General features: G+C 36.1%; 1 protein-coding gene across 6 annotated transcripts in view; it reads left to right on the top strand.

The window, feature by feature from the left end:
* Positions 1-15,729, top strand: part of NPAS3 (neuronal PAS domain protein 3) — a gene marked incomplete at both ends in the record, with an annotated part of 620,600 nt that overhangs the window by 167,114 nt on the left and 437,757 nt on the right. The gene's annotated exons all lie outside the window — the stretch shown is intronic.

The following is a 15,729-nucleotide window of genomic DNA, read 5'->3' as shown; positions in this document are numbered from 1 at the left end:
ATGGAATTAGACTCTGCTTATATTTTTTGTTCCACTCTTAATTTTTCAGCAGCAGGAGTTGCCAGGACTAGTGTTTAATAAAAACAAAAATCCTGTTCTATTTGAAATGAAAATGAATGAAAATGTATCCTTGTATCCTTCTGGCTTTTTTTTTTTTTTTTTTTTATTACAATATTGCAGTTGCTTACCTGGATTTTTTTGTAGTAATAATAACAAATTTAACGGATGCCAGACTACGTATTTATATCAGGGATCAGACTGCAAATTCATTCTTTTCCAGAAAAGCAGAAAGATCATGTAAAACTGGTGACCACATGTTGACAGGCTGCATGATTTAACAAAACCAGAGGCAATCATTTCAAAGAAAAATGTTTTATTTTCTGCCAGCAGAGTATAATGGAGAGAAATTGGCTGGTATTATTTTTAAAAATTGCTCAAATCACTGTAGTTAGTATAAAATTGTCTCTGGAACTATTTCCTGTAAGTTAACCAGACATATGATTGTATCCTTTCTATTTTGAATACTGAAGCTTACATTTCATCTGTCTTGTGTAGAGCCCGTCAGGTATAATAGCTCTTTGTGATGGTTCCTTCTTTTCGTCTTTCTTTTCTGTAGCTAAGCCCCCACCCACAAACCCAGTACAATTGCTAGTTTTAGGCATCACTCAGTAGTTATTGCTAGCAATCTAGCAGTCATTGCACCTCTTTCCCCTTCTGATGAGCATGCGGATCTATCAACAGGTAAGTTTCAAGATTAACATGCAGTGTTTACAGGTATATTGGCCTTATTTTCTCTTGACTCTAAAGTATTTCTCGTTTACCTGTCTGAGCTCATACCAGTGATGACAGGTTTTAAATAGAGTAAGGTGGCATTTTCAAACACAACTTCCAGGGCTTCATTTGTCTAGGAGAAGGATTATGCCAGGGCTGTGTGGTTTTGAAAATGACATGTTAATTACTCTATGTGATTTGAACACCTGCGTGAATGGTGGCTTATGGAAACTCTCAAGAGTTCATTATTAAAATCATGTTCATAGGAATATTTAATGGTATAGGCTCACTTGGTAGGTGTGTCTGGGCACACCAAAACTTCAGTAGTTTGATGATGACTTGAAATGTGGAACATGAACACCACTACAAATGTTCTTGAGGCCTGGAAGTAACTGGCCCATGTTGAACCACAGTGCTGGTTTGATGGCTAACAGCAATCTGAAGGCTTTTTCTCAGCCTTTGAGGAATAGTAATACTCTGTCACCGGCCCATCTGTGACAAATTATGCTGTGTGCCCTCAGTGATTCATGCTGGTGCTCTTAAAAGTTCTCCATCCCTGTTCACCTTCACAGGTCAGCCTCACAGTGATGTGTCCAGCACTAGGGAAGATGGCCAGAAGGTTAGGAGAATTGTTTGTCTGTTAGACTAGTTTAAGCAGAATAACTTTAAAGCCTCATGTTGTGACTGGGTAGGGAATAAAGTTGTATTATTCTTATATTTTAATATATTTTTATTTTTTATATATTATTATCTACAACTTCTTTGTGAGGGGGAGTGGAGAGGCAGGTGAGCTATCCTCTGTAAACACCAGTGATAGGACGCATGGGAATAGTGTTAAGCTGAGGCAGGGGAGTTTAGGCTGGACATCAGGAAGGAAGAGGTTCTTCACTGAGAGGGTGGTTGCACACTGGAACAGGCTCTCCGGGGACGTAGTCACTGCATCAAGCCTGTCTGAATTTAAGAAGAGATTGGACTGTGCACATGGTCTAAACTTTTGGGCAGACCTTTGCAGTGCCAGGAGTTGGACTTGATGATCCTTATGTGTCCCTTCCAACTCAGGATATTCTACAATTCTATGATTATACAAGGTGTTGATGGATGGAATATTTCTAAATCAGTGATATTCTGGTCTATCTAAGTGGTCTGTGCTGGGAAACATGGGAACCTTTCCCTGTCAGGATATTTAGTCCATTGAGGGAATAGAAAAAAGAAAATAGACCTGGAGTAGTGAAACATGCGTATGTCATGCTGAGGGAAATGATAAACTTATACATGCTGTCTCATCTTGTTTCTGATTTCTGTCATTTTAACCCCATCAAAAATTCTGGGGTGGTGTGAAAGAAATCCTTGCCTGGGTGTATCCAGAGCAATTGATCACATTACCTTTATTTCACCTTAGAAATAAAATGGAAGAATGGTTGCAGAGAATCAGTTAGAATAAGAGTGAGATAATTCTAGATGCCTGGGAGAAAGCAGGGTGTTGGTATCTGGAGTTAATGAATTAATGTTTTTCTCTCTTTTTACCTATTACCTTACTACCTATGGAACTTATTGGATATGTTTCCATTTCTGAAACACAAATACCATCAATAGGTAACTTTTCTTATGAGTAGCAGGCTACTGTTATCCAGCATGATGCCGTTTCAGATAAAGACTAAAACGATTTTTAAATATATTAATTGAAATATTGAACTTGGAAAACTGTTATCCACTGATGATTGCTACCATGTCCAGTGTTGGAAATTTTTAGTTGATCTAATATTGAAAAAAGAGACTGCTGAAATCGTGACTTGAAAATATACAATGACTGAATTTGTTTAGTCAATTGAGTCTTGTCAAAAAAGGGAAGGTTAAAGGTTGACTTGATCATGGCCCATAATTACCCAGACAGGAAAAAGATAGCAGATATTTGGAGTTTCTTTTGTTTAATGGACAAAGGAATAGCAAGATTCAGTGACTGAAAGCTGAAGTCAGCAAAGTTGAAACTGGAAATAAAACAAAAATGTTAATGGTGAGGCTAATTTAAACATTGCAGCTGCTTAGCAATAGAATTGCTTTGTCTTGGCATTTCTGGATTAAGGTTGATATTTTGCAAAAGAAACTTTTTAATTTAAGCACAAATTATGAGGAAAATGCTGGAATTACTAGGTAACATTACGTGGCTTGCCTAATGGTGAGAACAGTTAATAGATTATCACAATATTCCTCTGTTTTTGACCTGTGAGTCTTTGAAGAGAGTTGTTTTACCTGCTGAGTATATAAGAGGATTCTCAAGGCAAGTACCTTTTAAAGAGGGGACCTTAGTGCTGGAACTTGCTGTCTTTCATGCTTTGCTGTTCCTTACTTCATAGCAAGCTAGCCCTTTCTGAGGAATTGTTTTTGTAAGCTTTGCCTCCTTGTTGGAGGTGTAGTCTGGGAGGCTGTTGTGCAGGATTTCAGAACGCTGCCAAGTAATGCCTTTGATACATGCACTCTGATGGATTTAGGACATTGCTACTCTTTCTTGTAGCTGGATGTTACTGATGAAGTAAGCATTATTGTATAACATGATATTCGTGTCTAAATGTTAATGCTTTGAGGCTGTTGGTTAAGTGTGGCTTTTTGTTGCTCTTTACAGTTTTAGGATTCCAACTGATAATGTGTTTGTTTTAAGGAGAAGTTTTGGCATATTGTTCCTTTGATCATAAAAGGCTTGTAGCATCAGGACCATCTGGCTATAATTAAACTGGTTTCTGAGGAGAAATACCTTTGGCTATACCATATCTGAAAACTTATCTAGAAATTAGATCTCAGGTCTGCTACAAGTGCCCCAAAACTAATATACATAGGCACATACCTACAGCCTGTACAGCAATTACTGCTGTATGAGGCAGTTTGTGGTCTGGGTTGAATATGTAACCTCTGGCAACAGGCTGTTCTTGGCATTTCAGGAAACACGTGCCCAATAATGTACATGGTCAGTACTGATACATGCGAGTGGAATGAGGATGGCATTCCTCCTCTTGCAGTCAGTGTGGACTTCATTTTTAACCTACTGTATCAGAACTGCTGAAAATATAGCAAAATCATGTCTTTTTCATATGGCTTCTCTTTGTGTTGTGCACCTAAAATTCATACAGTCATATAACAAAAAAAAAAAATAAAAAAATATTAAATTGATGAATTTTTATCTGTCTCCATAGAAAATTTCATTGTGGGGACCAACTGAGAACCAGCATGAAAAATTTCAACTTAACCTTCTTAAAGAAAAAAATCTTTGTAACAGAGTGAGAGTAGAAAGAATTTCTATTAACTTGTTACACTTATGCAGTGCTACTAATGCACTGAGACATGATGATGCAGGCAGTGGGTTTGTTTTATAAAATGTTAAATATGAAACATTGCTTTGGGGGGGGGGACTAAGCATTTTAACCCTTATATAGTTTTTTCTATTTATTTATTTATTATGAATGAAGGTGAAATGGAAGTAAGAGGACAATGTGGACTTTTTTTTTTTTAAGCTTTTGAGGATCACTAGTATATTTTGTACAATTGGAAGAATTTGAGGTCATGAACATTATTTAGTGTGAATCTGTGAGCTCCACCAATTTTTTAACTGTCTTTTTACCTCTAATGAAAACTGGAAGTTTGTGATGAGAGCTGAGGAGAGACTTTTGGAGCACTGTACCCTATAACATGTTGGTTCATTAGGCTTTTTTTTTTTCCTCTAGTAACCTGTAAATTATAATGCCAGCTGTGTGCTGGTGGAAACACACACATTTCCATATGGTTGCCTTGACATTCTGCTTACGTTTTGGGGAATGGTTCCCTCTTGCTAAATTGATTGTAAGATTCTGCAGTATTTGGCAAGTCTTTCAAGTTCCTTAGGAAATAAGGAGATGTAAGTAAAACATAATTCCATTAAGATGAAAGTAGGATGTGGGAAGCCAGCCTAGGAAAATGAATGTTAATTCTGATTTATGGAAGAATTATGGATTTTTTTCTAAGTCTTCATTCTATGGCCAAACGTACACATTTATCTGTTTCTGTTTCTAAAAACTGCATATCCTGCTGTAACCTACTGCTGTTGTCTAAGCTATCAGTTTAGACTTGGAAAAAAAACAGGTGACTGGATTGAAAATTGAGGGCTTTTTTTTTTTTTTTTCCTCCTGTTTGAATTAATGTTTTGTGGCTTGTTCTCCTCCCCAGCCCAGTTTAAGCTTTTCACTGGTGTTTACTGGATAGTTACAGAGCTGCCACTTCTCCCAGAGGGATAAACAAAAAGTAAATATAGTCCCTTCTGCAAGGGAACTCCATGGAGATTGTAGCCTGTCTTGGAATATATAGGAAGTAATATAATTTGTTTTACTAGTTGTGTTTATGAAAGAGACATCTACTTGCGAAAGCCTTGCTGCCTTGTGCGCTACTGAAATTAATTGACACTAAACTGTTTGGTGTTCTTGCCAGAAGCCTTGAAGTAAAAGGCCTTGGAGCTCATTCATACTCTACTGAGGCAATGGTTCTACGGCTAATGCAACACCTCAGAGTGGAACTCATGCTGCTGGAAAAATAAGCTTCAATAAATCCACTGATGAGCTTCTGGAGACTTGCACAGGCAGCAGGGTCTTCCTAAGACTGCAAAGGCAAAGCATTCAAATCTGAACACACACTGCTCAGATTACTCAGTGGGTGTATCTATACACCAGCCCAGAGTAGTGGTTGCTTCTATTTATTTATTTTTTTTATTTTTATTTTTGTAGATGGACTTTTTGGAAGGACTTTTAAACTAGGTTGATTGAGTACCAGGTAGAAAAAAATGTTAGCACTCAGAGGTGATTTTGGCCATGTGGTTCATCATTGGGTCTATTGTGTTGAAGCTGTATTGTCAGTTTTAAGATTGCTCAGTTCTATGTCTGCAAAATGTAGTAGCTCCTCTGGATTTCGGTGTCAGTGCATTCTATTTCCCTTGAAAGCTTCTTCATAAGAGGTCTTGTTAATACTCCCATTAGCAGGGGTTTGAAACTACAACTTGGATATCTTCAGCATATCCATCAGCATAAGCATAACTTTTGGATGGGAAGGAGGGAATTATGAAATGATGAAGATCATTATAAGAGTATGTAGGGAAATAAAGCATGTTATTTTCTTTAGAATGGGTCTCGATGTTACAGTAATTGAGAACACACTACCTAGGGATTATTTATTTGACAGCATTGAAAGAGAGAGGTTAGAATTCTTGCCTTTTTTTTTCCTGGCTCTGGGAACTAAATTGGAGTGGATAGATACAGAGAGCACAGCCAACTCTAACAAAATCCCTATTTAGGTCATCTGTGGAAGAGCAAACATGGGATGTCTGAATGCAATATTTTGCTCTTAGGCCTTTTGGCAGTAGAAGAACTTCATGGTATAGACAAACTACCTATGATAATACAGTTTATGCCATAAAAAAAAAAAAAAACAACAACAAAAAAAGTACAGGTTTTTATACTGGAGCTACCACTGGTAAAATAATGCTTGTCCTGGTTTCAGTTAGAACAGAGTTAATTTTCTTCCTAGTAGCTGGTAGAATGCTATGTTTTGGCTTAGGATGAGAAGAGTGCTGATAACACCCCGATGTTTTAATTGTTGCAGAGCAGTGCTTATACCAAGCCAAGGACATCTCAGCTTCTTGCTCTGTCCTGCCAACAGGCAGGCTGGGGGTGCAGTAAGAGCTGGGAGGGGACAGACCCAGGACAATGCTATAGAAACTAATGTTTCTATACTGATATACTGATAATGTTCTATACTGATATACTAATGTTTCTATGCTGATAGGAGAGTTCTAGAGTTCCAGAAAAAAAAAATTCTCTGCAATAGTTCTGATGTAGCTGAGGAAAATAACAGATGTTTACTCAGTCTTTAAAACATTAATTCAGAACCAAATCAAAACCTCATAACCTGGAGTTCTCCTCCTTAAAGTTCATACTCACTATAATTACTAAAGGAGTAAAACTGGAAATTTGTATGTTTATTCATTTCCTAGAGTGACTTATTCATGAAGTAACTGCTACTTAGTGCAAAGTATAAAGCTCATATTTAAATTGCAATGTGCACTATAGCATGTTTAATATGGTATGTGAGATAGCATATTTGGAGAACCTGGGCTAGAGCTATCCAGTTTTACAATTAAAAGTACTGCTTTTAATTCAGGCAGGTAGATGTGCTGTGTAACATTCTGTCTCTACTGTCCTCTTGTCTTCCTCACATCATGTAATAGGTGCTGTTTTTCATATATCTGTGAGATTGCTAGCATTCAGGGCTACATTCATAATCCTGGTAAGAGCATACCTGTGATCTTTCTTTGGTTACCCATTGAAATACCATAGCAAAATTGCAATTTTCATCTTAATGCTGAATAAATTGCTTCTTTACATATTTGGTAATATATTCTCCTGTCACATAACTCTTGTTATTGTTAATTGGAATTGCTTATGCTCATTGAGGGAGGAATACTTTTCATCCTGTTTTGAATGAAAATCTGTAATCTTGAATTTGTTTCTAAACTTCAGTCATGAGGAGAGCAGTGCAGGAAATTGCTGCTGTTCCACCAAATTAGCTTCTTAGATATCCTTTTAATTGGAGACCATAACTCAGATTCTTAGTATTTTAGGAAGCTGAACAATACAAATTGAAATACAGATATTTCCAGTAAGGGCTCAGTTCAAAGGCGGCCTTTATACACAGATGAGTCTGCTAACAAATAGCATGTCATATGATAATGAGACCATGTTTTCTTCAGCAGTTTCACATTTCCTAACTGCACTGCTGTGAAATAAGTGGAGTGTTTATCTACTTTCTCTTAAACTGACAAATGTGCGCTAGGAACTAGCGTGTCCACTATAGACAGAACATATGTATACAAAAAAAGAGTCTATGCTCTCAATCAGAAGCACAACACTTCCAAATGCAATATATTACACTTGTTCAGAACATTCATTTCCGCCAAAGTATTCTTTTTTTTTTTTTTAATGTAAAGACTTCAATTTCTGTTTAAGAACAAGTAAACTATAGTACTTTGACAGCCGTTCACACTTAATTTCTTTGCATTAAACCAACAGCATTCTTTTCCACAAACATCCATTGTTAGGACAATGCTCTCAGACGGAATTTATGAGAAATGGAATTATGTTACCAAGGAGATAGCATTTACTATAATGAAGAGTAGATCCTAGAAAATGGCCCCTTTTACAGCAGCTCAGAACAGAGCCACAAAAGCAATTGATTGGTCTTGGCATTTAGTCTTATATCAGCTGTGTCATCCATAGCTTCAGGAGTGAGAACACTAATCTGAAGTGACATTTCTGTTCTGGCGGGCTTTTCTGCCCTGATGAAAGCAATTACTTCATTCCTAAATGATAATTTGCAGGAGTTTCAACCACTTTAATTGATAATTTTTTGTTCTGAGAAGTTCAATTGTGAAGTGATTAGCTGATTTGGTAAATAGAAATTTAAGGTGTGAAATGTACAAGTTGCTCCAAGGTAAAGTACTGTTTATTGGGCGCTGCAAAATTGCTTGATAAAACTGGAGTTTCTCTATTATCATAAGGCTGGCAATTGCTTAGTTCAACATAAGAAAAAAAAGATCAAAGTGTTGTGGTTGTGGAGTTTGGGTTTTAACTGGTGTGTTACAGCTCACTTAATTGTTGCTATGTGAGTGTACATTTTTAGAACATTGTGCAGCATGGTGAGTTTTGTAATCCTCAAAGCTGCCAGGTTCCTATTATTGTGTTCTAATGAATCACATTGGAAGTAAATCCTGATATTGAAATGTAACAAAGATGCTTATTGAAGATAATCATTAAATTGAATGTTTTTTTAATTCAAACATACATAAACCTTTTCTTGAAAAAAAAAAAAAAAAAGATACATTTCTTTGAACCGGTTTTACATACTGAAAATAAAATAAAAGAAACATCTTTTATCTAACCATAACCCCTACAAAACAACTTTGTCTCACTGATATTATAAAAAGCTTGGGTTAATATAGGTATTATTTTTCATAAGTTGCACATTATTTTAGAATAATTGTTAAAACACATTTGGAAAATGTATTTTTTTGCCACCTACAAGGAAAGGAGCCTTTTTAATAGAAACCAGTTCTGTGATATTTTCTTATAGTGAAAAAATAATGGTCATTTCATGTGTTAAATGAGAAATATAAAGCAAAAATGAAGGTCAAACTGATTTAGCACATCAAACAGTCTTTGTCAGCCAAGCTTAATATATCCTGAGTTTGTGGAACAAATGAAATTTTGCTGCTATGTTACACTTTGCTTCCAAACAACCATTACAACTGGTTTTATATATTGTGTGAGCATCAGACCATCAAACAGTGCATCTTTACTGACGTGTTGCTGCAGTGATGATCTACAGCAGCAATCTGCCATTTATATAAGGGCAAAATGTGCATCTATATTTAGTTGTGAAATTGGCCTATTATACTCTTGATGTTTACAGAGGCTAACATAAATTAATGATGACAGCTATGAGCAGTGCATTAGTTAAGCAGCAGAGTTTTTACCTTGAACTTGAAGGTTCCAGCTTTAACTTCCAGCATATACTATACAGCTTTCTTCGCACATTAAAGAAAGTCTTCTGAAATCATTGATTTTTCTTGGACAACATTAAATGGCTCTAATTTGTGCAGTATGCCATTGATGATAATGTCAGATAATGGTTTCATTTACATTTTTAGCAAACTTTTTGCCATGTAAGAATGGTGATGTTTATGGTGTGGAAAAAATGAATTCCCCTGAAAAGTGTTTGCTCATTCAAAGGGTCTGATTTGACTGACTTTGTACTTAGTCAGATGTCAGATATCCCTTGTTTGATGAAAAGAGCAGTTTGAGAAAGCAGTGTGGCTCACTAGATTATGTACTGCACTTTCACCTGAAAGCCTCCTCATGCAGCTCATGTCAGAGCAAGTATAGATACTGTAGTAACTATAGATTCCAGCTAACTATGACCACAGATCTGACAAGTATGCAGGTGTTCAAAGGTTCATGAGTTAAAATGCTGAAGTCTTTGATGAATTTTTGATGGATGAATTTTTAATACAGGTCGACCTTTTTCCTTTGAGGCTGCATGCTAGATTAATTGATAAATAGTGAGACTGAGCAATGTTCAGATCTCCTAAGCAAACAAGTGGAAAAATCCATAAAAATCTGCCTGTCTGACTTCTCAGATGTGCTTTAAAAAACAGAAAGAAGAAGGTAAAATTTAATGTGGCTTTGATTCTCCTCCTTCCTCCTTTTTTGGAGGTTTTGCCCTCACAAAAGTACTCTTCTCTTTTAAACAGTGTAACTGTTTTTTATAAGTCTTGAAATTCTTGTACTCTGAGTTCAGGAAAAAATCTGTGTGAAAAGTCTGTGAATAGAACAGTAGGGAGAAAAAAAAAAAAAGGAAGAAAGAAAACCATCAAATTGAGAAGTTGTCTAAGAATAAAATCCAGAAAGATAGCAAATACTGTGTAGAAATTACAGGAAAACATATTAACATATTTTCAGCATCAGTTTTTCAGAACTAATTGAGTCAGTATTATAAAATTGAAGATAACTTTTTTTCTTAATTCACATCTGCAGGAACATTTAGCTTTTTTCCTTCACTCTTCTGTACTCACTTGTAGCTTCTGTGCTGAAAAAATATTCAGTTTCATGCATATTTGTGAGCTCTTTAGAGCATAACATTTAGAAAAAGAGAACAATAAAAAAAAAAAAAATTGACAATAAAAGACCTTAGGCTCCTGCAACCACTAATGCTGATGCTTGACTTGCTAGACTGGACTTCTCAACTGCGTTATGTGCGATTACGTAGTGCAGGCTACTCTGCTGTACTTTCTCCATCTTTACTCCAGTCTAAATCTTTTCTTTAGATTCCGAAAATGTTTACTGCTGTTCAGGTGAATATTCACAGGGGTCAAACACTGTTTCTAAGACATCACTATAACCCCCCCCCCCCCCCCCCAAAAAAAAAAAAAAAAAAAAGATAAAGCATAAGAACAGCTACATTAGCAGTCAGATATCCCAAATAATTTTGTCATTTTGATACTGATGCCGTTCTATTCCTGCAATTTCTCATACTGAGTTCTATATCCTGTTATATCAACGAAATATCATTCATCTGATGAAAACAGATTATTATAGCCCAGAAAATAGCCAATGGGTGAGCATCTATAGGGGGACTTAGATGATATCTGAATGAATTGCTCAGGCAGTAAAAGTCAGATTTTCAGTGTAACTGTCCCAATAAATGGGCTCAACTGTCATTCTTGTTTGTATTGGTAAGCTTGAAATTTAAGAAAAGGTTCTTGTCAAGTACGTGGTGAAGTGAGGGAACAGGTGATATATATTATTTCTGTGATAGGTCAATGTACAAACATTCCTATTAGTTAAATTGCCATACTTGGTTACTATGAATCACGAGTATCGATATAAATAGAGCAAAGACTTAGCTATGTTTAAAAATAAAAAAGGGAGCAGAACTAAATTATTTTAGATATAAAAATATCTGAAGTATGACACTAATAACATTAACACTGTGCAAGGTAAGAACAAAAGGATGTTTCCAGTGTATCTCACAGAATTGCACAAATGCACAACTATGGGCTCAGGAACAGCTAATTTTATTTCCTTATGTAATACCACAACTAGATGCAATAACAAGTAAATATTCTTTTATTCTTTATTTTGGGGAACATTGTACACAGAAGGATATACATGACTGAAACTATTTCTAGAGATTAGAAGCAATATAAAGCTGGGTTTGTCCTGTTTATCCTTTTTTTTTTTTTTTTTTTTTTTTTTTTTTTGCAAAAGACACATTGTGTGATCTAATGTTGCACATCGTTTCCACAGATCTGATTTCTTTTCTATGAAATGGATATAACATGCATCCGACAAAGGCCTTTGGAGAGTTGGAGAATGTTTATAGTGGACCTTTTGATCCTTGAATTTGAATGACTATACTATTATGAAACTACATAGACATACTGCTTCATTGTCTATAAAGCTTGTTATAAGCATTATTAGATATTGCTAAGTATTATTGTTGTACTGTATCTGGTTTTGCTGCTGCTAATCCATATTGTTGTTAGAGGCTTAAGAAATTCGCTAGTGGTCGATAACAGCTGAATTAACAAGTATGATGTTTAGTACTTCAAGAAGCGCTGTATTCTGGTATACTTTTGCACTTGTAAAGCTTCTCCTGAAATCAAGGAGGATTTCAATAGAACTATAGAAATACAAGAGAACTGCAAAAATACTGCCTATCCTTTGTGTAGTACCTTTCTGCTTGTAGTTAGTGACAACAAGCAAAAGCAGTGACGGCGCAGTATGGACAAGCTGTCTGTTGGCTTCAACCATTCTAGCTGTATCTCAGCTGCCTGTCCCTCAAACCTTGTTTTATGGCTGTTGTCCCCAGTCCAATCTCCATTTATGTCAGGTTCAGCTTGGGCACTGTAAAACCCTGAGCTGGGAGGAGACCGACATCTCCAAGTGTTTTTCTACTATGGGCAAGCCTACTGCTTCCAAACTGCATTTTGCAGTTGCAGATAGACATATTTATCTGTAACCGTAACCAGTGCCTTGTTTTCATTCAAAATGCAAACTCATGGAATTAAATTATTTCACTGATTTTTACCACATAGGCAAGGTATTGATATGCTAAAAAATCCTTGCTAATGTAGGTCAGTGCATCTGTTGATCTGTTGATATCTTGTAATATTTAATTGTCATTATATGCTACAGAAATTAGGAGCTGGCCTTGTCCTATCTTTCAGTTGACAGATGATCTGTGAGTGATCTGTGAGATGTGGAGGTTGGGGGTGTGCACATAGATATGGATGCATATGTAGGCTTATGAATATAAGATGTATAAAAATGATGTGAAATAAAATAGGAAGCAGGTTAAGCTTGGAATGACCACAAGCACAATGAAATCATAAGTGAGTTATGAGTACCAATAAAACTTTTATGCAACACCATATTATCATGTCTTCAATAGAAAACTTACTTTAGAAATGTTGTGTAGAACATTTTAAAATTATACAGTATTATTTATTGTACCCTTTCATCTGTAAAAGCAGATCCTCTTTATATCAGTCCATCTAGAAAAGTCCTAGAAGGAAATATACATATATATATATATGTATATATGTGTATATATATATATACACATACACACACACAGAGTAGAAACCTTCTATCCAAAATAGCATTAGTTTTCTGGTCATTAAATATTCTGTTTATATGGTATTGCATCTAATAATTATCAAGAAGCCTAGCAGCTGGAAACCTGTCTTCTTGAGTGGACTCTATGGAAATTCTTATACAAGTATGTTCTTAGGGGGAATGCATGAATTTTTACCATTGTATGATGACATCATCCTTCGATATTGTGCAGGGATGCACTCTCCAATTATCTGAGCTCTTTCCCCTTCTCCACAGACAGCAAGAAGGGAGCAATCTTTGTGTCCCTTGGGTATATTTCACACTTCGTTATTTTCTTGTTGGCAGTGTGGATAGTTTATGTAGATTTGCTTGTCTGTTGGGAGACCTTATTTAGATAAGGTCTACTTACTACTCCTTGTGTAAGACATGTGCAATACTTGTATTCTGGATGTTTTCTGAATGTGAAATCTACGTAATAAACATAGGTAAAGTTTCTCTCACTTACTAATTCTTATTAGTAAAAGGGCCTGCAGGAATTTCTAAGTGTCTGCACCCTGGTACTCTAGCAAGTTCATTTATGTTACCAGAACCACCTCTAATCTCAGTGTCATGTGATGAGGCCCAAGATGTGTTTTCCCTCTGTGTCAACACCAGAGCTTTTTGCTGTGAGCTGCATATCCCTCTCTTATTGCATCTTCTTGGTATTTTCAGTGCCAGCACTTTCCTCTGTTAAGAGCATCTTATGATGAAGCTGATGTTGCCTATCAAAATCACAGGTGCCAGAGATGGTTAGGGTATATCTAATGATTTCCTGCCTCCTGCTGAGGAAATTGCTACTCCCAAATTAAGGACCCATTGTATCAGCATAACCCCAGCAACCAAGCTACGAGTGTTTCTCTGGTAGAATTGCATAGTATAGAAATTAAGATTTATATGTGTGTTTTGCCAGACATTGTTTCTAAACTTAGCATAATGCACTGATACCAAGAGTTATGAACTCCTTGACTTGACTGTCTTGGTGGAGCTTCCACGAACAACAACATACCAAACGGCCAGGAGGAAAAACATGTTACTGATATTAATGTTTCTCAGGGGTTGTTTTTGTGCATGTATTATATTGACTCCCCATTATTTGTACTTTGGGAGTTTATTTAATTCTACTAGTTTTAACATACACAAGTGGCTTTCAAAGTATGCTGTGTACTTACACAGGTAGCCTTACTCTTCAGCTTGCAGGCTTCTATTGCAAAACTGTTAACAATCCAGTAATGCGTCAAAAGTTTATATAAGTTACACTTTGTTATTCAGTTTCAGTAATCTCCCGAACCTTATATAGCACTTGTAAAATGTGGATTCAGGTTTTGGTGTTGCTAAGGAATAATCTATCACCTTTTAATTTCTAATACCCTTTAATTTCAGAAATTGCTGAGATCTTCAATGTTTCTGACATGTTTTACCAAGGATCTCTAAAAAGTCCCCTTCATGTACAGAGGTATAATTAGGTGCTGTGTAAGGATGGTATGGAGCGAATGCTCTTGGTGAAGACTTTCAGAATAGATCTAGAATCTTAACTCTTCTGGACTCCTCAAATTGATCAGGGAATTTGGGGTCTTTAGACTTGGCTTCTGGAGAATAAAATGTGATGACAGATGAGTAACTGTCATCACTTGTACCCTGAATATAAGTTTTCACTTGCAAGATACTGAGCAGAGATATGTGCCTGCATCTCTCTTACGTTAGTAGTGTATTTAATTTGTATAGGGTATCTGAAATTAATTGGATGGTTCACACCTCACAGAGCTGCAGTTTCTAGGCTTCTGTATATATGTAAAATATTTATTCTGGCTATATTTAATGCCCTTCTTGAGGGATTTTTAACATCTATGATGGTAGATAGTTAAAATTCAGAATTGGACAAGTGCATCTCCAAAAACACTGAAGTATTATTTGTCTCCTAGAAATTAACTTCAAAACCTGAATGTAGCTGCTGGTACTTCATGAAGACAAGCAGGTACCTTTCTATGGGATTCAATAGAACATCTTTGCCTGTGGCTAAGGAGGTGGCATTTCCTCCTGGTATCCTGATCTCTTACCATCTGTGCTGTCTTAGGCTGTCTTTTTAAATGCAATTGTGTAGGGAATATGAGTTGTTAATCTTTCTCAGGGCAGTGTGAGGGAGGGATTTCATTTGTGTTTTAAGGGCCTAGCTGATTTGCCCTTTCAAGTCTGAGGTCTATCTTGGGTAGAGGCAGTCATAAAAATGCAAGTGGATAAGAATATTAAAATAAGAGAATCTTTGTAGTTTAAATCATGTCTATTTTAGAAAAAAATGGGTAAATAGAAGTCTCAGAATCATGGTATTAGATTTACATGCCTAAGTTCTACTGATCTACCTCATGCTGTCATGTTTTTTGTTTGTTGTGCATTGATGAAATCCAAGGTTTCAGTGACAATTGTAGAAGCTAGAGCACAGTGTTTGCTGTTTCATTGTAAACTAATTGAATTTTAGTTCTGTTGTAAACCAGTGCCTACTTAATGGATTTGTGTTTGTAACTTTATCAAACTAACAAGGAATCAAATGAGACAGTAAAAATAGTCTTTGTGAGAGACTAGAAATGTTTCTACTTACCTTATGCAGTGATTGGCAGACACCAACATCAGCATGTAGACTCCAGGTCTTCTGGGAAGTGTATTGTACATTTCTGTCTGCCTCAAACGAAAAGTTTCTTTTCCCTTGTAAAGTAGTGTTATCATGTATTGAAACAAACTGAAT

This window comes from Netta rufina (assembly GCF_964035555.1).
Source record: "Netta rufina genome assembly, chromosome: 5".
In the NCBI taxonomy this organism is placed as follows: Eukaryota; Metazoa; Chordata; class Aves; order Anseriformes; family Anatidae; genus Netta; species Netta rufina.
This window is presented reverse-complemented; position numbering and strand designations above follow the sequence as displayed.